This window comes from Pinus tabuliformis, chromosome 1_2, assembly GCF_031772625.1.
Source record: "Pinus tabuliformis cultivar Carrire ecotype Pingquan chromosome 1_2, CPIR1, whole genome shotgun sequence".
Lineage (NCBI taxonomy): Eukaryota > Viridiplantae > Streptophyta > Pinopsida > Pinales > Pinaceae > Pinus > Pinus tabuliformis.
The window spans coordinates 651,984,444-652,011,036 of record NC_142298.1 but is presented as its reverse complement, the minus strand read 5'-3'; positions in this window follow the sequence as shown (position 1 = coordinate 652,011,036).

Sequence of the window (26,593 nt, the reverse complement as noted above, 5' to 3'; positions counted from 1 at the left end):
ATTGTTTCTCTACAACTTGATATTTAGTGTTTTAAAATTAAATATGATTTATTTTATATATATTAAAAAACTAAATCTATATGAAAAATATCTATTAATAGATATTATAAACAAAAATTGAATTTTAAAATTAAATATCACATTCAAAATCAAATTATACATTATGTATGAGTACATAACCATTTTAAAAGATTGCATGTGCCAATGTGACAACTACCAAAATGGTATGCCTAAACTCAAGCTCATAGAAAAAAAGAAAATAGAGCATATGATCATCTTAGGTTGGTATCCAAGGAGGGGGAGATATAAATATATGGTTATATTTGTGTCAACACATGTATTGATATATTGTTACTAGTCAAAATAGATGAATCATTCAATAATATAGAGCTCAAAAGATTGGGAAAAACTCAATTCTATCTTCTTCTCAACATAAAAAAAAATGTTGTAGTGCCTACTATTTATATAAAGTTTTAGAATAAGAAAAAAACATAACAATTTAGCTCAAAATATTTTTTCACAACGAAAAATTTTGACAATCACATTCATTCTTTATTTGAAAAAGAACATGGATGTGGGTGCTTACCAAATTACAATGTTGAATAGTCATGTGTTCGCCAAATGTTGAATAAACCACAAAGAATTGAAAAATTGATCTATTTTTTTGTTCAAATTTCTTTTCTATGGTCCCTTAAATAGGGATGGAACTTCTCTCTTATAAAACTTAGATTCCATGAATTGGGCTAAATTTTACCATAAAAAACTACATTTAAACAAATATGGGGCATGAAAAAATAAAATGGAGTGAAAATGAATTCTAGAATGTGAAATAGCTCTAAATAATATAAATTATCACAAAATTAGGGTGAAGTCTTGGCTAAATTTTACCATAAAAAAATACATTTAAGCATATTTTGGGCATGAAAAAAATAGAATAGCGTAAAAAAGAAATTTGTAATGGGAAATAACTCTAAGTAATCTATATTCTCATAAAATTAGGGTGAAGCCTTGGCTAAATTTTATCATAAATAAATACATTTAAACAAATCTAGGGCATGGAAAAATATAATAGACTGAAAATGAATTATATAATGTGAAATAACTCTAAATAATCTATATTATTACAAAATTAGTGTGAAGTTTTGGCTATATTTTACCATAAATAACTACATTCAAACAAATCTTGAGCATGAAAAAAAGAATAGAGTGAAAATATGAAATAACACCAAATAATCCTTATTCTTATAAGATTAGGGAGAAATATATCTTGACAATTATCATTACCAAAAAAATATGGCAAATTGGGTGTTTTCTTTGAAGTTTGCAAGGGTAGTTGAAATTTTCAACTCTCCTCTATCAAATTTTCATGGGCCATTGGTTTAGAAACTAATTTTGTTTAAATAAATATTAGGTGATCCATACTCAAACCTCTCTTTGCAAAATATTCACCCAACCAAAATAAAAGAAACTCCTAATTTCTCCCATGAGCAAAATTTCGCCCCTAAAATTTTCAATGCTTATTGTTTTTTTCTAGAAAATAGTTTGTAGTCACCTTTAAACCCCCATCAAGGAGAAATTACTTCGGAAAACGTTTTAGAGTTGTTCGTAAGCCTTAAACAACCATCCAATAGAAGTATCCAATTTCTAATACCCATTTAGTTTGTGGTCTTCCTTAAACCACCATATTCAGAGAGCATATCTAGCCATTGGCTACTATCCACCTACATATCAATACTCTTCTTGGACTCACATACACCTATTTATATTAAAGGGGGTGGGGGAAGATGATCTTGGAAACATAATACTTAGGGATTATATAAAATTGCATTATAAACTTGAGACGAAAGAAAAAGGGCACAAGTGAAAGTGAAGAGTCATGAGGAATCCAAGAAAACTCTTGGATGATGAAGCCAAGGATCATAAAATGATGTATTTAGGTGTATAATATGAATTAATAATGAGTCACACAATTTTCATCATTCTCTTCAATTTCATGTGTGTTCTAACATCATGAAATTGCTTGAAATTAAAAAGTTATTCATCAACAATTTTTATTTCAATGCTTGTGTTGTCATGAAACTATTCACTTAGAGAAAAAAATAGTTCTCTTAATTGAAATTAATATTATTTTTACAATATTTTTTAATAAAAAAAATATATATATATATATATATAACCAAGATGTTGATGCTTTAAATATTCGAACATCTATATCATATAAACATATGTATTTTCATTAAAGTTATAGAATTATAAAACTATAAATCCTCCCATAAATAATCTTATAAGCTAGAAAATAAAATTATGCCTTTGGATTTTCCCTAAAATATTAAATAATTATTTTTCCTTAAGAGAAAAGAGGGTTAGAAATATCATAAAAATCAAAGGTATATGTTGAGGTTAGAAAAATGATAAAAGTAAAGGGTGGTAGGTGTGAATGTGCAACCCGAAGAATACGAAGAATTAGATTTCTCGTAGAACCTAGGAAAATCCCACAAATAACCAAGAAAAGTTTTCTGCAGTATTTCAAGGAGAAAAATCCCACAAATAAGCAAGAAAGGGATTATGTAATATTTCAAATAAATAAACGAATAGTCACTTTGAATATAATCAATAATTATGAATATAAGCAAGATAATTATTGTGGAAGACTTCTTATTATCAATCATCTTCACTTCCAATCTTCCTTCAAGTTCCAGACTCAAGTTACTTAAGTTAACTTTCAAAAATATCCATGTAACTCTAAGTTCCATTTCAAAATTTCAAGCTCTTCATGTCCTAAAAAAAATCAAAGTGTGAATGAATTAGCAAAGTCAACTCTAAGAAATGAGAAAGGAACATTAATAATTAATGGGAGGGGATTTCCTTTCCTAATCCCTAAATTTGGCTCAAATAGCAATTATATGCTTTAGTCACTTAGTGGTGTTATCGCTCATGTGGAGAAATGGCATGCAACTCCCAGACATTAAATCACTCATGCATCATCAAAATTTAGTCCTCCCTCAACCAATGGATATGCTAAAGTATTTTTCATATCTTACTATTTCAAGTGAGCATTCCGTTATGGTGTTTTTTAATAGGTCAAATTGATATTACGTAATAAATTTTGCTTCGTTGACTTAATTACTCTCTGAATTAGATGGAGGAATGTAATATTTTATCTAGATTGGTTAGATTGGTTATTTATATTTCTTCGTCTAGCCCTTCATATAGACCCAAGCTCAGTTCTTTCTCTTTTCTCGACCTCCTCTAAAAATGGGGGAGTGAGATATTCTTAAAAATGATTATTTTTATTGCAAGTCCAATCCCTCTAAGACTAGCATTAAGAGAGGAGTAGGCATATAGATAAACCAGACACCTTTGGTTTGAAAAATTTTATGTGGAATCACATTTGGGAATGGAAGAGAATACTCCGATAAGCAAAAAAAGAAAATTTAGTATTTCTCTCTATTGAAATATCTTATCTCCAAGATATATGTTTCATCTTCAAGTATAACACAACTAGAAACTCAATGGTCCATGAAAATGGACATATTAATAAATCAAAGACAATAACATCAAAGGATGGAACATAAAACTAGCTCACAAAGGAGTCAAATTGAAGAATTGAATTTCTATCACCAACATGGTACTCAGTTTCACTCTACAAATTATTTTTTCTCTTCTCCTCTTAATGAAGAAGATCTTCCTATAGAGCCTATTCCACCCCTAGGTTTAGTAAAAAAAAACCTATTCCACCCCTAGGTTTAGTAAAAAAAACCCTTCTTCTTAGTAACAACATAAAAGTAAAAAAAAAATATTATATTTTGTGCATATGTACGTAATATATACCACCAAGATTATAGCATATGTTCTAGAAGAATTGAATTTCTATCACCAACATGGTACTCAGTTTCACTCTACAAATTATTTTTTCTCTTCTCCTCTTAATGAAGAAGATCTTCCTATAGAGCCTATTCCACCCCTAGGTTTAGTAAAAAAAACCCTATTCCACCCCTAGGTTTAGTAAAAAAAACCCTTCTTCTTAGTAACAACATAAAAGTAAAAAAAAATATTATATTTTGTGCATATGTACGTAATATATACCACCAAGATTATAGCATATGTTCTAGTTTTCTTGTTGTACCATAAAAAAAATATGGATCTTTTATCCTATCAAATAAATTTAGCTAGAAAGAAACTTTTAATGTAATTTTGGATCTTTGTTATACCTTAGATGTAGGTTGTTTATAATACAAATATTTTTGGTTATGGTTTTTAAAAAATGATAAATGTACAAGAAAAATCGTTTAATTGAGGATAGATAGCCAAAGCCACATTTTTAGATGTAAAATTAAATTATACATCTAATAAATATCCAATCCACAAAATTTTAATTGAGTCACAACAATATATACTAGTAATACATGAAAAAACATTTTTTTATTACAAACTAATTCTTTTATTCATTCTTGAATTCAATAAGAGTAGAAATGTTATATAGGCACAAGATTATATCTTATTATTTGTTTTTCTTATGAACATTCATTAAATTATGAAGCAATGCAAAAAAGAGTTTCACATAATTAAGGAGAAATTCAAAAATATGATTTTAACACCAAAAGATTAGTAAAACTTTCAATTTTTATTATTTATGAAACATAATTAAGGAGAAATTCAAAAATATGATTTTAACACCAAAAGATTAGTAAAACTTTCAATTTTTATTATTTATGAAAAGTATTTGTAAGAGAAAACTGATAAATTAGAATTTTTTTTTGTATTTTTAAATTTTCTTCAAAACAATTCATGGATCTTTGATTTGATGGTGAAGGGTCAATTGTTAAAGTACTCGATGCAATAAGTCACTAGTTCTAATCCCTCTTGTGTTTGTTGACTTACAAAAAAAATCCTTTTCAAAACCAAAATGTTAAAAAATTTAGGTGAATTTAGAGAAAGACAAAAACAAATAAAAATCCCACCCTATTTTTATAATAAAAGATTTTTCTTTCAAAATTTAAAATAAACTATGGTTAGTGTTACACAGTAATTTGTCACCATTGGTCAATCGTCCCTATCGTCCCATTCCCATACATTGGAGGACGAATTCCGGGACCTGTGAGCAGTGACATAACCCAAAAACACTTGCATTATGTTCCCCTAAGTATGTACTTCATGTTCCCTGAAGACACCTTCTGCAAATTCTCCCTGAAAAGTACTCTTTTTCCATTGGCGCAGGTCCACAAGTATCTTACCCGCACCAATCACTGAGATCCTCAAAAGAGGGCGCGACCAATGGCGCTCTGTCACAGAACAATACCCGCGCCAGCCCAGTTTGGTAATGATTTTTGCTAAAAGCACGCCCGTCTGTTTTTTTTCCTTTCAGATCACGAAGTCTTTTGAGGGAAAAATCCATCTGATAGAGGTCGAGAGTCATCATCTATCCTCGACATCTATCCACGGTGGATTTTTAGAGATAATGCCAATCCACAATGGGTGTCCTGGTTCATCGAATCTTTCTCCCTTTTCCATTAGACAAGCTAGTTCTTAATTCTTGGAGGAATGCTAGTTGTGATTATGCTTGTCGTGAGTGATAGTGAAGCATAGAGAGGTTACGCTGCCGGAGAGGAGGTACATTGCAAGACACATATAGTTGCTTGCCCAGCCAGAGGAGAGGTTCAACGTCAGAACTTTGGTTGTAACTTTTCCTATCTATTGTTTATTAATGAACGACTGCTGTTATAGTTCCAATCTCATTGTCTATTATAGTGATGTTTGATTTATTTCCTTTCTGACTGAAATATAGTTGTGCCTTGGTGGATTTTATGCTTGTCTTTGTTTCTTCCTTTGCATGTGCAGGTGTCCATTTGCAAGAATCGCAAGGATTGTGACCTGCCGGAGCGAGGAAGCGGGAATACCAACTCTGCTTCGACTATAGCATTGGATTCCAGGTTGGTCTTCTTAATTCACCTTTAATGTACAACTAGGAACTTGCGTGGCAGCATGATTTGATTGTGGCTAGTTCTGTTTTAGGCTAGTGGGATCGCCTCTGTCCGCAGAGGGGATTTACCTATCCAACAATTTGGCGACTCCACTGGGGAAAAGCTATTTGGAATTTGTCTTGCATGTTAATTTTCTCTTGCTTGCTTGAGTGCATGAGCTTTCTGGGTCAGTTTTGAGATTGTTATTTACTGTTTGATCCATCTGAGCACTGTCGACCCGACCTGGGGTCGTGTTATTTATTTTTTTTAGCCGGCAAGCTTAGTTGGCGCGGTTTTTGTTCTGACAGTCGCGCCAGTTGGCGCATGTTGCCCAACAGCAACTCGCGCCAATCTTTTGGTAGCGCAAGTTGCAGGCTGACAGTCGCGCCAGCCCTGTGAATTTTGCCTGTGTGTCGGTTGGAAGCTCTTTCGGCCCAGATTTTTATCTTTTTATATCTCTTACAGCCTCTGGAAGTGTGTTGAACCTCTGTTTGACTAGTTCTGGCCTTTATCCTTCAGTTGTTTGCTTATTTCTATTGATTTTCGTCTCAGCCCTAGAACATCTAGTGGCTTCACATGTCTAGCCTTCTGTGGGAAGTTTCGGTCTTTTGATTTTCCAGTCAACTTGTTGGTTGTGTTCTGCACCTATCTAGTGATTGTTAAAGCTTGGTCTTCTATGCTTTGGGTGATTCACTTCTAGCTTCTCTGGATTTTTCTCGACTTCATTTGAACTTAGATTACATGGTTCATTGAAAGTCTTTGTGTTTTTCCTTGCTTGGATAGTTCATTTTGGTGTTTCAGGATTGGTTCTATTTCATTGAGTGAACTTGGATTGTGTATACTTGTGAATATCTCTTAAGATTTGTTTACATGCATCATGCCATCTTAAAGGAAAGAAAAACAAAAGATCTTTTGCATCATATTAGTTAGCGTTTATTGTTATTTGTTGCTATTAAAAAGAAAAAAAAAATTCATTTCTTGTTATTAGCTGCATCAGGATCTTTGTTGTTTGCTGAGTGATCATTTTGTTTGTGTAAAGATCTCAACCCTCCTGTAGATAGAATTCATCGAATGAAATGGTATAGTTTTGGCATGTAGTTTGCATCTAAGAAGCTTTTGAGATATCACATGCGGTAGGACCAAAAAACTGAAACATAATTGAAGATAAACTTTAAAATAAACTCAATGAACATAACAACGCATTGGAACCTAACGCAAACATTCTAGAGGTCTAGGTTAGAGACGTGTTCCGGCGTCTTTAAACCTGGTAGCTTACCGTTGAGTGGTTGGGTGATTCCTCCACGGTGAAACGATAGGTGCCAATACGGACTGTGCCCCCACGTACCGTCGCGTATATATTGGGGGACCCCTATAGGATTAAAACCTTTTATCCATAGGAAGCCGAGTCTGCGGCCTTACAAGCCGTAATGCACTGAACACAGCATTCGGGAAGACTGACTGCAGTACGGGAAGTCCTTGGTTTTCATCTGATTGCCGAGGTGTATAAGTAGTTTTACGGATTGTTTGGTAAACCTCTTGCCTAGTTTTCTAGAGCAGTCACTTTTGATCCTTTTCGGACTCTCTAAAAGAAAAGGTGCCTGTGAGCGTCTTGTCACTTCGTGCTCATTAAATATTCGAAGGAGACTAGAGTCATCTTTTGTCCTTTTCTCGACTCTTAAAACATGAAAAGGTCAAGTCGTGTCTTTGCGTCTTAAGATTTATTGGCCACGATAACATTTACCCAATTAGATTTTGTTTGCGATTAGCCTGAGTAGGATTATTTCTCGTTCAATGGCATCCTTCCCTAAGCCCACCGGCCAAGGTGTTCCCCCTGATGGAAACCCTCGTCCATTTCCTACTGTTGGAAATGTCGGTGTTCAGTATATCGCAACTTTGTCTTTGCCTGGGTTAACCATCGGTTTGCCCGTGTGGTTGTTTTCAAACTCGGTGGTCTCGAGTATGATAACTCCTGTTCCACCACCACCTCCTCCACCCGAACAACATCATGTTGATCCCAAGGTGGACCCCTTCCCTTCTTGGCCTATTGTTGCGTCCTCATCTTCTACTTCGCCTGGTGAAACTCTGGATTTAGGTAACCAGGTGGCTAAGAAGAAGAAGAAGAAGACCAAAAAGAAGAAGTCTCCCAAGGGAAAGGTCGCATCTACCCCGAGTATACCTCAAGTAAAGCCACCTTCTGCTCCTCCGCGGAAGGCTAAGTTTCTTTGTCGATTATGCAAGGAGGACCATTTTCTTACTGATTGTCCTGGTATTCCTAGGGTCCTAGATATATGGTCCCGTGACCCGACTCGCCCCTCGTCATCGCAGATTGACGACACCTTATCAGCTGGTAAGGGAAAAGGGAAGGTTCGTTTCCCTTGTCGACTTTGTGAAGGTAATCATCTCCTTCGCCTTTGTCCACTTATGGATGAAGCCTCCTATCTTTTGGAAAGTCTGTCAGCTCCCTCACCTCAACTACCCGCTGGATATCAGCGTCTTTTTGCTCCTGCAGATCATCTCTCCGCTAACCAAGAGCTCAAGCATGATTCCTCTTTGGTCCAGCCTTCTCTTCCCGAACCTGGCTGTGCTCAGCCTGTTCCAGACTAGTCCCTGGTCGGAAAGAGTGTTGATTTACGTTCATCATCTATGTACCACTTTGTTTCGAGAGCGTTTATCATCAAGGATGAACCATCTGAATCCAAACCAGACGAAATTCCAAAGGTCCAGATGACAGTTGACCCGGTTTTGCCTTCAGAAGTTCCATCCTCAGATGATATTATCACTGTAAAGAATGAAGACCACACCGTCCAAATTCTATTCATAAACACAGACTCTTATGATCAAGTGAGCATCCCTCTCATTCCTTCGTAGCAGGAAGGAAGTTCATCAGAGTCATATCCGGCCGTTTATCCGGTCCCACCCCCAAGCAACCTAGTTGTTTCCTTCAATTGGGATCAACTAGGCAATCCCCGGTTACCAGCTTCCATACCATTTCGAATCATAGTTCAAGTCTACCGAATGGTTATGGCCGGTACCATTATTAATGAGGGATCTCCTATGAGCATCCTTTCTTCAACAGCTTGGGAAGCACTTGGTTCGCCACTGCTTCTGCCTGAGATGAGAAACCTTACAGGTTTTCATCGAGAAACCATTCGACCTTTAGGAATTCTTCCCAATGTACCTATCACATTAGAAGGGAAGACCACTCAAATGGGCATCATGGTAGTCCAAGGTCCGTTAGATTACAATTTACTCCTTGGGCGAGACTATATTTATCGCATACGCGCAATTGTGTCCTCACTCTTCAGAGTGATGTGTTTTCCGCATGAAGGAAGGACGATCACGATCGTAGACCAACTTTCGTTCCCCAGTTCACACTTCACATATAATCATCTACCATTCCTAAATGGTCTTATTTCCACAGGAAATGCCTCAACATCCAGTCCGTCATCCTGATGACGGCAGCTGACCCGGGCGCGTGACTGAAGCCCGGGGGGCATGCATCCTCCTTTTCAAAATCGAGTCTTTCCAAGTGAACCTTCATTCCATCCACTCCGTGAATGCCATGAAGCTTGGGGGGCATGTACCTCGATTTGCATCATCATGCTGGGGGCATGCAAATTTTAGCAAGAATAGTTTTTCGTTTCAAGCTTGTGTAAACATGAAACCGAATCCAAGCAAAGTTCTCCATGGTTCAAGCTTGTGTAAAAATGAACCCATACCTGATTTACATCCCGTGATTGCCTTTTATCTGCTAAATTATGTTAGATGAGCCTTGGTTGTTTCATTCCATCGCCACCATCTCTTTGGCCGACCATACACTTTCACTTGGTTGTTTATCCTTTCCTGAGGAACCGCAGCGATGAGTGGTTTTATTAGCCAGCCTCTTGACCATTACATGTTTTGAGCAGTTCCACCATTACCGGAACCAGTTGCTACCCTTTATACCACTCGTTCCTCTAGGACGAGTCTCCTTTAAGCCCTTTTCAGACTCGTAAAATATGAAAAGATTGCCGAGTATTTTTTCCTTTTGACTCGTTAAAGAGAATAAAAATGGAGGTCTGCTTTCAGCTCTTTTTCTGACCATTTAAAAAGGAAAAGATTGCCGAGTTACTCCTCTTGACTCGTTAAACGTTAATAAGGGGCAGTCGTTTTAAGTTCTTTTTATCGACCGTTAAAACATAAAAAGATTACCAGGTTTTGTCGTTTCAAACTCGTTAATGGTCATGAAACGACGTGATTCGAACCGCTTTTTTACTTTTTCAGGTCGAAATCACTATTTATGAAAAGTACTCCTCGATCGTAATGGTCGGGCGGTTCTTTCGGGCATTATTTTATACTTTTTCGGGCCCGAGAGACACAACTTTACGAAAAAGGACACCCCTGGAGTTTCCTTTTCTGCTGTCTTTTCAAACTCTCTAAACATGAAAAGACGCCGAACTCTTCCTTTGTCAGACTCGTTAAAACCTGATGACATCAGATTTTGTCGAAATGATGTACCACAAGCATATGCTATCCCCATCAAGCTTGTTAAAAATAATTGCGGTACTCGCCAGAAATGGCGGGGGAAAAAAAGGAACCATAGTTACCGTTGTGTCGGCAGTATGTCGCTCTTGAACATGGCACTTCTCTGCTTTCGTCTCCAGGGTGGGGATATCTCACCTCATATTTTTCACTTGCTTCCATGGACTTGGGTACCCTATTTGATCTCTCATCTACTCATTGCCTCGTCATCATGACCTTTGATCCATCGATGTCAAATACTGCCAATTCCACTATCGTGCCGCCGATATGTTCAAGAGAAGTTGACCTCTTAAAAGAAACAACCTCCATCTGATAGTTCACATGATCTTGATTCACAATATTATCTCTCTATCTCGTGTCGATGATGTGGGAAACATTATGGCCCACCTTCGATCAAGGTCACTTCCTGTCGACTTCAGCTCATTATCCAGGAAGCTGATCTAGAGACTCCCTTCCGGTGCCTTGGAGCCTGCATGCCTCAATGGCAGGTTCTTCGTGTTCGACGTGAGGTTTTCATCATTGGCCTCCGATCGAATGATTCTACGGGTGTTCGATGCCAGCTCATTAATTCGCACGCCGTAGATTGTACCTATAGTACCGTGAGGACCATTGTCATTATTGGTGGTACCTCTCGCGTCTGTTAACAGTTTCCACTATTGACTGGTAATCAGACGATGTTCGTGCATGTTCGACTTCAGCTCATATATTCGCATGCTTGAACTTGTACTCTTGTTCGGGTCGAGATGGAGCGCAAGACCCTGGATTGTGTTTGTTGTAATCCAGGCATGATTCTTGATACATGACTCATTCACTGGATGGCTGCGACCATGCCTGAGTCTATTCATTGATCCTAACCAGATGGCTGCGTCCATACTATGGATCTAGATTATTTATGTACTCTCTTATGGATGGCTGCGACCATACCACGTACATCATGTAATTGAACTATCAGTCGTGTCTCTCAATACAGATCCTCGGCGGCAGCTATATGTGTTCTTGTGTGTTCCTATAAAGCATTTCACCCCTCTCTTTCCCTCTCAGACTTCATGCTTTAGGGGGCATCTGTTACACAGTAATTTGTCACCATTGGTCACCATCCCCATCGCCCCGTTCCCGTACATTGGAGGACGAATTCCGGGACCTGTGAGTAGTGACATAACCCAAAAACACTTGCATTATGTTCCCCTGAGTATGTACTTCCTGTTCCCTGAAGACACCTTCTGCAAATTCTCCCTGAAAAGTACTCTTTTTCCATTGGCGCAGGTCCACAAGTATCTTACCCGCGCCAATCACTGAGATCCTCAAAAGAGGGCGCGACCATTGGCGCTCTGTCACAGAACAATACCCGCGCCAGCCCAGTTTGGTAATGATTTTTGCTAAAAGCACGCCCGTCTATTTTTTTCCTTTCAGATCACGAAGTCTTTTGAGGGAAAAATCCATCTGATAGAGGTCGAGAGTCATCATCTATCCTCGACATCTATCCACAGTGGCTTTTTAGAGATAATGCCAATCCACAATGGGTGTCCTGGTTCATTGAATCTTTCTCCCTTCTCCATCTATAAATATCTGTCCTCATGCATTAGACAAGCTAGTTCTTAATTCTTGGAGGAATGCTAGTTGTGATTATGCTTGTCGTGAGTGATAGTGAAGCATAGAGAGGTTACGTTGCCGGAGAGGAGGTACATTGCAAGACACATATAGTTGCTCGCCCAGCCAGGGGAGAGGTTCAACGTCAGAACCTTGGTTGTAACTTTTCCTGTCTATTATTTATTAATGAACGACTGCTGTTATAGTTCCAATCTCATTGTCTATTATAGTGATGTTTGATTTATTTCCTTTCTGACTGAAATATAGTTGTGCCTTGGTGGATTTTATGCTTGTCTTTGTTTCTTCCTTTGCATGTGCAGGTGTCCGTTTGTAAGAATCGCAAGGATTGTGACCTGCCGGAGCGAGGAAGCGGGAATACCAACTCTGCTTCGACTATAGCGTTGGATTCCAGGTTGGTCTTCTTAATTCACCTTTAATGTACAACTAGGAACTTGCGTGGCAGCGTGATTTGATTGTGGCTAGTTCTGTTTTAGGCTAGTGGGATCGCCTCTGTCCGCAGAGGGGATTTACCTATCCAACAATTTGGCGACTCCACTGGGGAAAAGCTATTTGGAATTTGTCTTGCATGTTAATTTTCTCTTGCTTGCTTGAGTGCATGAGCTTTCTGGGTCAGTTTTGAGATTGTTATTTACTGTTTGATCCATCTGAGCACTGTCGGCCCGACCTGGGGTCGTGTTATTTATTTTTTTTAGCCGGCAAGCTTAGTTGGCGCGGTTTTTGTTCTAACAGTCGCGCCAGTTGGCGCAGGTTTCCCAACAGCAACTCGCGCCAATCTTTTGGTAGCACAAGTTGCAGGCTGACAGTCGCTCCAGCCCTGTGAATTTTTCCTGTGTGTCGGTTGGAAGCTCTTTCGGCCCAGATTTTTATCTTTTTATATCTCTTACAGCCTCTGGAAGTGTGTTGACCCTCTGTTTGACTGGTTCTGGCCTTTATCCTTCAGTTGTTTGCTTATTTCTATTGATTTTCGTCTCAGCCCTAGAACATCTAGTGGCTTTTCATGTCTAGCCTTCTGTGGGAAGTTTCGGTCTTTTGATTTTCCAGTCAACTTGTTGGTTGTGTTCTGCACCTATCTAGTGATTGTTAAAGCTTGGTCTTCTATGCTTTGGGTGATTCACTTCTAGCTTCTCTGAGTGAACTTGGATTGTGTATACTTGTAAATATCTCTTAAGATTTGTTTACATGCATCATGCCATCTTAAAGGAAAGAAAAACGAAAGATCTTTTGCATCTTATTAGTTAGCGTTTATTGTTATTTGTTGCTATTAAAAAGAAAAAAAAAAATCATTTCTTGTTATTCGCTGCATCAGGATCTTTGTTGTTTGCTGAGTGATCATTTTGTTTGTGTAAAGATCTCAACCCTCCTGTAGATAGAATTCATCGAATGAAATGGTATAGTTTTGGCATGTAGTTTGCATCTAAGAAGCTTTTGAGATATCACATGCGGTAGGACCAAAAAAAAAACTGAAACATAATTGAAGATAAACTTTAAAATAAACTCAATGAACATAACAACGCATTGGAACCTAACGTAAACATTCTAGAGGTCTAGGTTAGAGACGTGTTCCGGCGTCTTTAAACCTGGTAGCTTACCGTTGAGTGGTTGGGTGATTCCTCCAAGGTGAAACGATAGGTGCCAATACGGACTGTGCCCCCACGTACCGTCGCGTATATATTGGGGGACCCCTATAGGATTAAAACCTTTTATCCATAGGAATCCGAGTCTGCCGCCTTACAAGCCGTAATGCACTGAACACAGCATTCGGGAAGATTGACTGCAGTACGGGAAGTCCTTGGTTTTCATCTGATTGCCGAGGTGTATAAGCATTTTTACGGATTGTTTGGTAAACCTCTTTTCTAGTTTTCCAGAGCAGTCACTTTTGATCCTTTTCGGACTCTCTAAAAGAAAAGGTGCCTGTGAGCGTCTTGTCACTTCGTGCTCATTAAATATTCGAAGGAGACTAGAGTCATCTTTTGTCCTTTTCTCGACTCTTAAAACATGAAAAGGTCAAGTCGTGTCTTTGCGTCTTAAAATTTATTGGCCACGATAACATTTACCCAATTAGATTTTGTTTGCGATTAGCTTGAGTAGGATTATTTCTCGTTCAATGGCATCCTTCCCTGAGCCCACCGGCCAAGGTGTTCCCCCTGATGGAAACCCTCGTCCATTTCCTACTGTTGGAAATGTCGGTGTTCAGTATATCGCAACTTTGTCTTTGCCTGGGTTAACCATCGGTTTGCCCGTGTGGTTGTTTTCAAACTCGGTGGTCTCGAGTATGATAACTCCTGTTCCACCACCACCTCCTCCACCCGAACAACATCATGTTGATCCCAAGGTGGACCCCTTCCCTTCTTCGCCTATTGCTGCGTCCTCATCTTCTACTTCGCCTGGTGAAACTCTGGATTTAGGTAACCAGGTGGCTAAGAAGAAGAAGAAGAAGACCAAAAAGAAGAAGTCTCCCAAGGGAAAGGTCGCATCTACCCCGAGTATACCTCAAGTAAAGCCACCTTCTGCTCCTCCGCGGAAGGCTAAGTTTCTTTGTCGATTATGCAAGGAGGACTATTTTCTTACTGATTGTCCTGGTATTCCCAGGGTCCTAGATATATGGTCCCGTGACCCGACTCGCCCCTCGTCATCGCAGATTGACGACACCTTATCAGCTGGTAAGGGAAAAGGGAAGGTTCGTTTCCCTTGTCGACTTTGTGAAGGTAATCATCTCCTTCGCCTTTGTCCACTTATGGATGAAGCCTCCCATCTTTTGGAAAGTCTGTCAGCTCCCTCACCTCAACTACCCCCTGGATATCAGCGTCTTTTTGCTCTTGCAGATCATCTCTCCGCTAAACAAGAGCTCAAGCATGATTCCTCTTTGGTCCAGCCTTCTCTTCCCGAACCTGGCTGTGCTCAGCCTGTTCCAGACCAGTCCCTGGTCGGAAAGAGTGTTGATTTACGTTCATCATCTATGCACCACTTTGTTTCGGGAGCGTTTATCATCAAGGATGAACCATCTGAATCCAAACCAGACGAAAGTCCAAAGGTCCAGATGACAGTTGACCCGGTTTTGCCTTCAGAAGTTCCATCCTCAGATGATATTATCACTGTAAAGAATGAAGACCACACCGTCCAAATTCTATTCATAAACACAGACTCTTATGATCAAGTGAGCATCCCTCTCATTCCTTCGCAGCAGGAAGGAAGTTCATCAGAGTCATATCCGGCCGTTTATCCGGTCCCACCTCCAAGCAACCTAGTTGTTTCCTTCAATTGGGATCAACTAGGCAATCCCCGGTTACCAGCTTCCATACCATTTCGAATCATAGCTCAAGTCTACCGAATGGTTATGGCTGGTACCATTATTGATGAGGGATCTCCTGTGAGCATCCTTTCTTCAACAGCTTGGGAAGCACTTGGTTCGCCACTGCTTCTGCCTGAGATGAGAAACCTTACAGGTTTTCATCGAGAAACCATTCGACCTTTAGGAATTCTTCCCAATGTACCTATCACATTAGAAGGGAAGACCATTCAAATGGGCGTCATGGTAGTCCAAGGTCCGTTAGATTACAATTTACTCCTTGGGCGAGACTATATTTATCGCATACGCGCAATTGTGTCCTCACTCTTCAGAGTGATGTGTTTTCCGCATGAAGGAAGGACGATCAAGATCGTAGACCAACTTTTGTTCCCCGGTTCACACTTCACATATAGTCATCTACCATTCCTAAATGGTCTTATTTCCACAGGAAATGCCTCAACATCCAGTCCGTCATCCTGATGACGGCAGCTGACCCGGGCGCGTGACTGAAGCCCGGGGGGCATGCATCCTCGTTTTCAAAATCAAGTCTTTCCAAGTGAACCTTCATTCCATCCACTCCGTGAATGCCATGAAGCTTGGGGGGCATGTACCTCGATTTGCATCATCATGCTGGGGGCATGCAAATTTTAGCAAGCATAGTTTTTCGTTTCATGCTTGTGTAAACATGAAACCAAATCCAAGCAAAGTTCTCCATGGTTCAAGCTTGTGTAAAAATGAACCCATACCTGATTTACATCCCGTGATTGCCTTTTATCTGCTAAATTCTGTTAGATGAGCCTTAGTTGTTTCATTCCATCGCCACCATCTCTTTGGCCGACCATACACTTTCACTTGGTTGTTTATCCTTTCCTGAGGAACCGCAGCGATGAGTGGTTTTATTAGCCAGCCTCTTGACCGTTACATGTTTTGAGCAGTTCCACCATTACCGGAACCAGTTGCTACCCTTTATACCACTCGTTCCTCTAGGACGAGTGTCCTTTAAGCCCTTTTCAGACTCGTAAAATATGAAAAGATTGCCGAGTATTTTTTCCTTTTGACTCGTTAAAGAGAATAAAAATGGAGGTCTGCTTTCAGCTCTTTTTCTGACCATTTAAAAAGGAAAATATTTCCGAGTTACTCCTCTTGACTCGTTAAACGTTAATAAGGGGCAGTCGTTTTAAGTTCTTTTTATCGACCGTTAAAACATAAAAAGATTACCGGGTTTTGTCGTTTCAAACTCGTTAATGGTCATGAAACGACGTGATTCCAACTGTTTTTTTACTTTTTCAGGTCGGAATCACTATTTATGAAAAGTACTCCTCGATCGTAATGGTCGGGCGGTTCTTTCGGGCATTATTTTATACTTTTTCGGGCCCGAGAGACACAACTTTACGAAAAAGGACACCCCTGGAGTTTCCTTTTCTGCTGTCTTTTCAAACTCTCTAAACATGAAAAGACGTCGAGTTCTTCCTTTGTCAGACTCGTTAAAACCTGATGACATCGGATTTTGTCAAAATGACGTACCACAAGCATATGCTATCCCCATCAAGCTTGTTAAAAATAATTGGGGTACTCGCCAGAAATGGCGGGGGAAAAAAAGGAACCATAGTTACCGTCGTGTCGGCAGTATGTCGCTCTTGAACATGGCACTTCTCTGCTTTCGTGTCCAGGGTGGGGATATCTCATCTCATATTTTTCTCTTGCTTCCATGGACTTGGGTACCCTATTTGACCTCTCATCTACTCATTGCCTCGTCATCATGACCTTTGATCCATCGATGTCGAATACTGCCAATTCCACTATCGTGCCGCCGATATGTTCAAGAGAAGTTGACCTCTGAAAAGAAACAACCTCCATCTGATAGTTCACATGATCTTGATTCACAATATTATCTCTCTGTCTCGTGTCGATGATGTGGGAAACATTATGGCCCACCTTCGATCAAGGTCACTTCCTGTCGACTTCAGCTCATTATCCAGGAAGCTGATCTAGAGACTCCCTTCCGGTGCCTTGGAGCCTGCATGCCTTAATGGCAGGTTCTTCGTGTTCGACGTGAGGTTTTCATCATTGGCCTCCGATCGAATGATTCTACGGGTGTTCGACACCAGCTCATTAATTCGCACGCCGTAGATTGTACCTATAGTACCTTGAGGACCATTGTCATTATTGGTGGTGCCTCTCGTGTCTGTTAACAGTTTCCACTATTGACTGGTAATCAGACGATGTTTGTGCATGTTCGACTTCAGCTCATATATTCGCATGCTTGAACTTGTACTCTTGTTCGGGTCGAGATGGAGCGCAAGACCCTGGATTGTGTCTGTTGTAATCCAGGCGTGATTCTTGATACATGACTCATTCACTGGATGGCTGCGACCATGCCTGAGTCTATTCATTGATCCTAACCAGATGGCTGCGTCCATACTATGGATCTAGATTATTTATGTACTCTCTTATGGATGGCTGCGACCATACCACGTACATCATGTAATTGAACTATCAGTCGTGTCTCTCAATACAGATCCTCGGCGGCAGCTATATGTGTTCTTGTGTGTTCCTATAAAGCATTTCACCCCTCTCTTTCCCTCTCGGACTTCATGCTTTAGGGGGCATCTGTTACACAGTAATTTGTCACCATTGGTCACCGTCCCTATCGCCCCGTTCCCGTACATTGGAGGACAAATTTCGGGACCTGTGAGCAGTGACATAACCCAAAAACACTTGCATTATGTTTCCCTGAGTATGTACTTCATGTTCCCTGAAGACACCTTCTGCAAATTCTCCCTGAAAAGTACTCTTTTTCCATTAGCGCAGGTCCACAAGTATCTTACCCGCGCCAAACACTGAGATCCTCAAAAGAGGGCGCGACCATTGGCGCTCTGTCACAGAACAATACCCGCGCCAGCCCAGTTTGGTAATGATTTTTGCTAAAAGCACGCCCGTCTGTTTTTTTCCTTTCAGATCACGAAGTCTTTTGAGGGAAAAATCCATCTGATAGAGGTCGAGAGTCATCATCTATCCTCGACATCTATCCACAGTGGCTTTTTAGAGATAATTCCAATCCACAATGGGTGTCCTAGTTCATCGAATCTTTCTCCCTTCTCCATCTATAAATATCTATTCTCATGCATTAGACAAGCTAGTTCTTAATTCTTGGAGGAATGCTAGTTGTGATTATGCTTGTCGTGAGTGATAGTGATGCATAGAGAGGTTACGCTGCCGGAGAGGAGGTACATTGCAAGACACATATAGTTGGTCGCCCAACTAGAGGAGAGGTTCAACGTCAGAACCTTGGTTGTAACTTTTCCTGTCTATTATTTATTAATGAACGACTGTTGTTATAGTTCCAATCTCATTGTCTATTATAGTGATGTTTGATTTATTTCCTTTCTGACTGAAATATAGTTGTGCCTTGGTGGATTTTATGCTTGTCTTTGTTTCTTCCTTTGCATGTGCAGGTGTCCGTTTGCAAGAATTGCAAGGATTGTGACCTGCCGGAGTGAGGAAGCGGGAATACCAACTCTGCTTCGACTATAGCGTTGGATTCCAGGTTGGTCTTCTTAATTCACCTTTAATGTACAACTAGGAACTTGCGTGGCAGCGTGATTTGATTGTGGCTAGTTCTGTTTTAGGCTAGTGGGATCGCCTCTGTCCGCAGAGGGGATTTACCTATCCAACAGTTAGCCCACAGGGGTTTGGTCTCGTGGCCAGCGGACAGTCTGCTAAGTCATTTGTGCCACTGTGCAGGTCACGGGTTCAAGTCTCGTCTTAACCTGAGGGTGATTCCTGCGGGCTGGGCAGTTCCTCCTAGTGGTTATAGTGGCAGCCGGTGCGATTCGATCCATGTAATGTGAGTACGATACCACCGCCATTGCCGATTCCACTAGATATCAAAAAAAAATAAACTATGGTTCTAATTCATCATACTTCTTTTTAGTTTGCATGGTGTCCAACTACAAATTAAGAGAGCTAAGGATACTAGCCTTTGTGATTTTTTGCAATACCTCATGAGTAAGTATGCATAATTCACTAGTATCATTGTGCAGTAACTAGGAAATATTTCCTAGCTCTATCAAATTCAATAAATTAATACAATCATCTCAGATCCCGTTTAATGGAATGATCCAAAGGGTATCTAGATCCAACTTGCTATGTTTTCACCATTTCATTCCAAAGGGTATCTCGATCCAACTTGCTATGTTTTCACCATTGTAGGTTATGTTGCAATCTTTGACATAGTACTTTATTCACTCATCCTCTTTTTTCATTTCAAAAAATCTTTGTGAAGTCTTCCAACTTTATAATAATCATGATATATTTTCAAGAATGTTTTTCACTTTTCATCCTATATTCAAATAGTATTTATCCTTAACACCATAAACCAACACATGGTTACTTATTTAAGAGTGGTATCAAATAAATTGGTATTTTGAGTGTGTAAGAAGTAGTCATAGCTTCAAGTATGATATACTATTTATTTTTTATTATAATTAAAAATTAATCTATTTATAAAAATTAATTTAAAATTTTATTTGTATAATATATATAATTTATAAAATACATATTAAATAAAAAAAATTAAAATCAATATATTTCAAATTATTTCATTTTTTTATTATAAAAATATTTTAAAAAATTACTTTTCATATTAAAATAATATTTAATATAAAGTATTTAATATTAAATATTTTTTATTATCAATAATATATTTTAAATATTCCCCACATGGGGTGAGAAGAGATGCATCACAAGGAAGGGAGGGTGAGGACACTAACATCTCCCATAATAAGGATTGAGGTTACTACCCTCACACCTTTTGAGCTCACTTTGACATAATATCTAGGTGTGTGAATTCATTATTGTTAATGGAGGATTCTATACACAAATATATTTCACATTTTAATATTCGCATGCATATCATTGCACTCTCCAACAAGCTCCCCTCTCAACATGCTCCCCTCTCGAGAATTCTTATGGGTCTTAATGGTTCAGCTTTGGTCTTTAGCCACCATAATTGGCACTCTTCTTACTTTGTCTTGGTGTTATCTCCCCCGTAGTTTGATTTTTTTGTGTGCCAATTTTGCTTCTTCCTTTCTTCTTTTTATCAATGGTTCTCAACATTCATTATAGTCATGCTCCCTTTGTTTCTTCTCCATGATTTAGGATTCTTCTACATTCACAATCTAATCTGGGATTTCTTTGTTGGACTTTGCACTAGTTACTATGGTTTGTGAACATGAACACTATTGCCATGGTGAAGGAGGTACAAACCTGCAAGGGGAATAAGAGCTCGCTTGCATGCAAAACCCTCAGCTCAACTCTATAGGGAGCATATTCATCCTCAAATTTTGACTTAGATGGACAATGTAGAGACTGATCTCAGGGCTGAGTGTCAATGTATTTTACAATCAAACATTGTTGAAATAGTTTCTACAAGGGTGTTGGATACAGGCCATAACTATGGCAAGTAAAATCAATATCTCTATACAATTTACATGTACTAGTGTATGAAGGATTTGTTGGGTTAGTCTTCCTAGATGAGAATGAAGTGAAGGAGGATATTTTCCTACCTCTGGAAGGAAATATCCTATATCTTAACGAGATGAATGAGTGTTGGATGCACATTGAGATGGTTGTATATCATGAATATACTTGTTCCCACCCCGATCTTACTACTCCTAGTCTAGCTAAGGTGGATACCTCCCATTCTAATTAATATGCTATGTCACTTTATTGCTACTCTTTTTTGATGTATATTAATATGTTTGATCAGGTTATTAAGGTCATTGCTTCTAGTATTTTTAGCCAACCATTGTCTTTAGGCTTTTTTTTAAGTTTCCAAACTTCTACATATTTTGAGATATTAGTCTTTTGGACACTTTCATTACTCTTATTTTGCTAGTGATTTGGTTTCTTAAGTGGGAAGCCACTGATAGATAACTATATTTTCCTTATGTAACCTCATGTTATTAATATAAACTTCATCTTATATACATACATATATATATACATTATCTGATAATATATTTATGATGGATGATTATAAATTTCAACACCATTACACGATCAAATAAGCTCATAAAAAAAACATCTTTGAACTAGAAAGGATTAGTTATAAGGTAAGGAGGGTGTGTTTTCCATCACCTTATTCAATTCATGAGGTCAATGTACCCATCACCCCCCATAACTATCGTATATCAAGGCACAAAAGCCTCTATCCTCACAACTCGTACATTTATGACATTTAAACTCGATCATTCCTTCTCTCTGTGAGGTTATATCATGGTTAGAGTGATCACATGTTCTAAGAAAGTGCTTGGTTAGTTATAATTATGGTCATAATGGAGCTATTCATCCTAAGAAAATTAACTCTCTCTTCTTTTATTTATATTCTCCCTCAACCTCTCCCTATGTATTTCCCTAAATGCATGCATTGTTCATTCCTCCTCTCTATTAGTGGCCTTGCAATATTAACAATAGACTACTAGTTGAGTTTTGTGCTCTCTACCATTTTTTTTGCCCTGCTCTTAACCTTTCCCTTCTTATTATTAAGCTCTCCATCTCTATCATGTGTACCCTTCAAGACAACAAGAGCAATGGCTCATCAAAGGTCCAAGTGTAGAGGTGGTAATAGTGGTAGTGAAATTCATGGGCTCATATTCATGCTGAGATCTTAGTTAATATTTTCCATGAGAAAACCCCCTTAGAAATATAGGATGAGCTACAAGAATCAAAGGATGAGGTTGTGGGTGAGCAAGATAGTTCGTGAGAACTTGAGGTGTTTGTAATACTCACCAAGGAAAATTTTAAGGGCGAAAAAATATCTTAAAGTTCAGAAACCTTGTTGAATCTTAATTGACCCTAATATGCAAATTGTAAAATATTTGGTGATAATTTTTTAAAAATTCAAATTTCTAACTATTTTATATTGTTTGTATAAAATTTTGGCAATTTTTAAGGTTAAATAATTTTAAACTATAAAATTTGGGTGAATCATTCTTAGAAAAAGTGGAAATTGACAAACCTTTAATTCGGAAAAAGCATGGAAAATAATCCCACTTGCAAATATTAGCCCCTAAAACTTTCCTTGGTGGTCACAACCTAGGCACTTGACATCGGGGACACCCATGGCCACCAAAACCAATATTTGTACATAATTGGCTTATTATGGCATATGAAGTCCTTACTCAACAAGGTTTCACTTGATAATAATGATGCAAAGGACAATATTCTCTTAATGTTAGATGACATTTGGCTTCAACTAAAAGACATGGATAGGTAGTTGTCATGTTTAGAAGTAGGTGTAACACGAAGTTCTAGACTTGGCAATTGCAACCCAAATGAGCCAGTGCATATCAAAGTGGATGCTTTACTTTCTTCTTCATTTTCATTATGCTTAAGCACTCTCAATTATTTTTTCTCTCAATTTATTTCAAAAATTTTAAGATGTTTCTGTTATATCTAATTAGTCTTCTTAATTCCCTCTAGCATAAACAACAATCCTTTGTTATTTTTTATCTTTTGTTGCATCTACAAATTTCATGGACTAATGCTCTCTTGATTTTTCAATCGTATGGTTTCCTTAGTAGCATATGACATATTCTATAGATAATCAAATTATTTAATTTTAAAAGAGAAATCTTATTAAAATAAAATAATTTTTTTTATTATTAAAATTTATATTAATAAAAAATAAAAACACAAAAAATATGATTTTTATTATTATTATTATTATTATATATATATATATATATATATATATATATATATATATATATATATATATATATATATATATATATATAACAACGCTTTTATTTATTTATTTTATTATAAGAAATATTCATTATGAATTCAACACGTCACATGTGGGAATTAGAACTCTTACTTATTATTCCTATCACTCAACCACTTAAATTAATCCATCTAGATTATTTAATTTTAATGTGTATGAAAGAGAGAAATTCAAAAAATAGTATTCCAATAACTATATCTCAAGGTGAATCAATCTCTACACTATTTTATCCAAATGAATATTGGCAGGTAACTGGAGAGGAAGCCTTGCTGCTTTACAACTAGCTCCCAGGCCGAGGGAACTCATCTCCCTCCTCTCACCACTCTGTCCAACTCCCATTCCTTCCTCTTGGATTTTTCCTTCCTTAAATTTCTTAAAGCTCAATTTTGACAAAGATTCTAAGGGAAACTCAAATGTGGTGGGATATGGATGTTATTTTAGAGATTACTTTGGGTCTTCTATTTACATCTATTTAGGTTTCATGGGATTCAACAACAATAATGTAGTAGAATTAAAATCCGTGAAGAAGGTTTTCTAATTGCCTAAACTCAAGGTTTCTCTAAACTTCTAATGGAGAGGAACTCACAACTTGTCATAAGCATGTTCTTCAAGATCCTACATGGCACCCTAGTCAACGAAATCTCTTATAGTTGGAGACTTGAAGGTATACTCATTTGAGTTGAGTCACTCCTTTCTTCTACTACTATGATCATCCCTACTCATATTAGAAGAACTCAAAACAAAATCGTAGACATGCTAGCCAACTAGGGATTCATCACATCAATGTCTTTGATCTCTTCCTCCTAGCAATCTTTGAAGAATCTTCCCTTACGCAAGAATGTTGGATCATGGCTTAGCAGGATTTGAATTCCTTGGATAATGTGCTTGGATTGAAGGTTGGGTCGCATTGAGAAACATATGGGCATCCCTCTTGAATTTGGCTGCTCTATGGGATGAAATAAGGGGCCCATACCAATTGAACTTATAGATTCACATAAATCCACTTGATTATCTCTTTGTTTCATGTTCTTTTTTCTAAAAAAAAATCAGTTTGTATTTCTAGGTCCACAAAGGACCCAAGTGGTGTTTCCTCTAGTTTATGTTTTTTTTATTTTGAAACTATAGGGAGAAGCTTTTCTTTTACTCTTTTGAAAAGAAGAAATTAGAGGTCTCGTTTGATCTTGCTAGTGATTGACTAGGTCAGAATTATATGTACTCCTTGTTTTCATGGAATTCAAAATATTTACTTCACCCAAAAGAAAAACATATATCTCAAGGTTATGGAAATTTGAAATTCCTTCAACATTTAACATGAAATTGACATGCGACATTAATTCCTAGCATATTCAAGATAAAGTTAATATATAGCCTATTTCTCTACATCTTTTTCTCAAATTCCATAACTATCCTGAATTAATATATGACATATATCTTTACCTCTTTCTCTTGAATTCCATAACTACCATAGTAGATATTAAAATGATAAATACGGAAAAAAAAATACTCTTAATTAAAAAATATTTTTAAAAAATAAAAATAAAAACTCATCTCAAAAAAATAATCTTTAAATATTATAAATCTGAAAATTACCTTAAAAAAACATAAAATTTAATATCCTAAATATTATAATTCTGAAAATAAAATAAAAACATAAAATTTAATATCCAATACAAATCACTTAAAAATCTCACTAAATTATCAAGATTTGATGTTAAAGGTAGCGTTCTTCGAAGCAATTATTATTTTTTTAATTTACACAAACCCACAAAACAAAACAAAAAGAACCTAGATATTATAAATCTGAAAATAAAAATAAAAACATAAAATTTAATATCGAATACAAATCACTTAAAAATCTCTCTAAATCATCAAGATTTGATGTTAAAAGTAGTGTTCATCACACTAATTATTTTTTTAATTTACGAAAACCCCAAAACCAAACAAGAAAACATGACAATAATACGATATCGTAATTATGGCATTGACACAAATGTGCGATGGGAAGGGACAACTCCCCAAAACAGTGCGCACCAACTTCATTGTTATCCAAATATCTCACACCGATCATCCTTCTCAGTTCTTTGTTCTCTTCATCATATGCTCTCCGGTCACAACCAGGGAAACTGAGTCACCCCCTCCCCGCTTCATGATAGGGGCCTGAGCATTCTGTAGGGCATTTTTGAAATTGCTGCAAGTAAATGACCAATTGTGATGCGGTATTAACATTTTTCCAGAACACTGAGTTTAGATCCAATACAGATCGAGGCCCATCACTTGATCGCTTCCTCTACAGATGCAGACAGTAATAGAAAACACCATTAAAGAATGCTGTCCGAGAAGAAAATTCCATGATAGCACCAATCTTAACGTTGGATGACAAATAATTACAATGGGAAGCTTAAGAGACATGAAAAGAACCATACCTTCATCACTTTCGAGCTCTTTCTCTCTTCGACAGTAGGCTGTACATGGTATCATGGCAGACTTCAAACATCAGTAGGAAGATTCGAAAAGAGTTTCAGAGAGGAGAATTAAGTGTATCTGGTCCGATTTAGTCATAGAATATAGCTCTATAAAGAGGTATCCTAGATTGCATTTCATAGGATTTTAGTGTTCAGATTATATCTTTGAGATAGGTGCAAGTTTACCCAAAAAGGACAAGGTTAGTGACCTTTCTTTAAAAAAAGGCTATGCTATTTATTAGAGCAGCTTAACTGATCTCATATGCGGTGAGAGAGTATAATATATGTCGTTTTCCATTGTCAGCTGTACTGATTTCTCTTCGGACAAGACCGCTGAATTACTATAGAATTTAACCGAAGGGCAAGTGATTGAGCCTTCGGCTCAGTGAGTGATCGGCCAGCCTTGAGCCTTGAGCCTTCGGCCAGCCTTGAGCCTTGAGCCTTGAACCTTTGGCCAGCTTTGAACCTTCGGCCAGCCTTGATGGTGCCCCATCACCCCACCTTCCAACCAAACATCCCTCAGAGCCCTCCAAGAACCTTATCTTTTATAGAGGATGAGAGATGTAGACTTCAGACAACTCCAATCCTTTACCCGCCAACATCCCTAAAACCCTTAACCCCGCCAACAACCCCTTAACCCGCCAACAGCCCAAAAATAAAACTATCAACCCCGCCAAAACACACAGTATTCCAGACCAGAAAATCACCTAAGTAATACAGTTGCCACCTCCAATAGTCTGACCTTCTCTTTAAAGTCATTCTATTAAATTGGTTAACTGAGAAAGGAGAATCAGTTAACCCTTAATATAATGACCATTAGAGATGAACATCAGTCTATTAAAGACTGTAACTCGATCACTCCCGGATGCAAGACTTTAGGATGAATTGACCCGAGAGCCCCGCCAACATCCCCTTAACCCGCCAACATCCAAGAACCTTTATCTTTTTCTAAGATGATGAATTC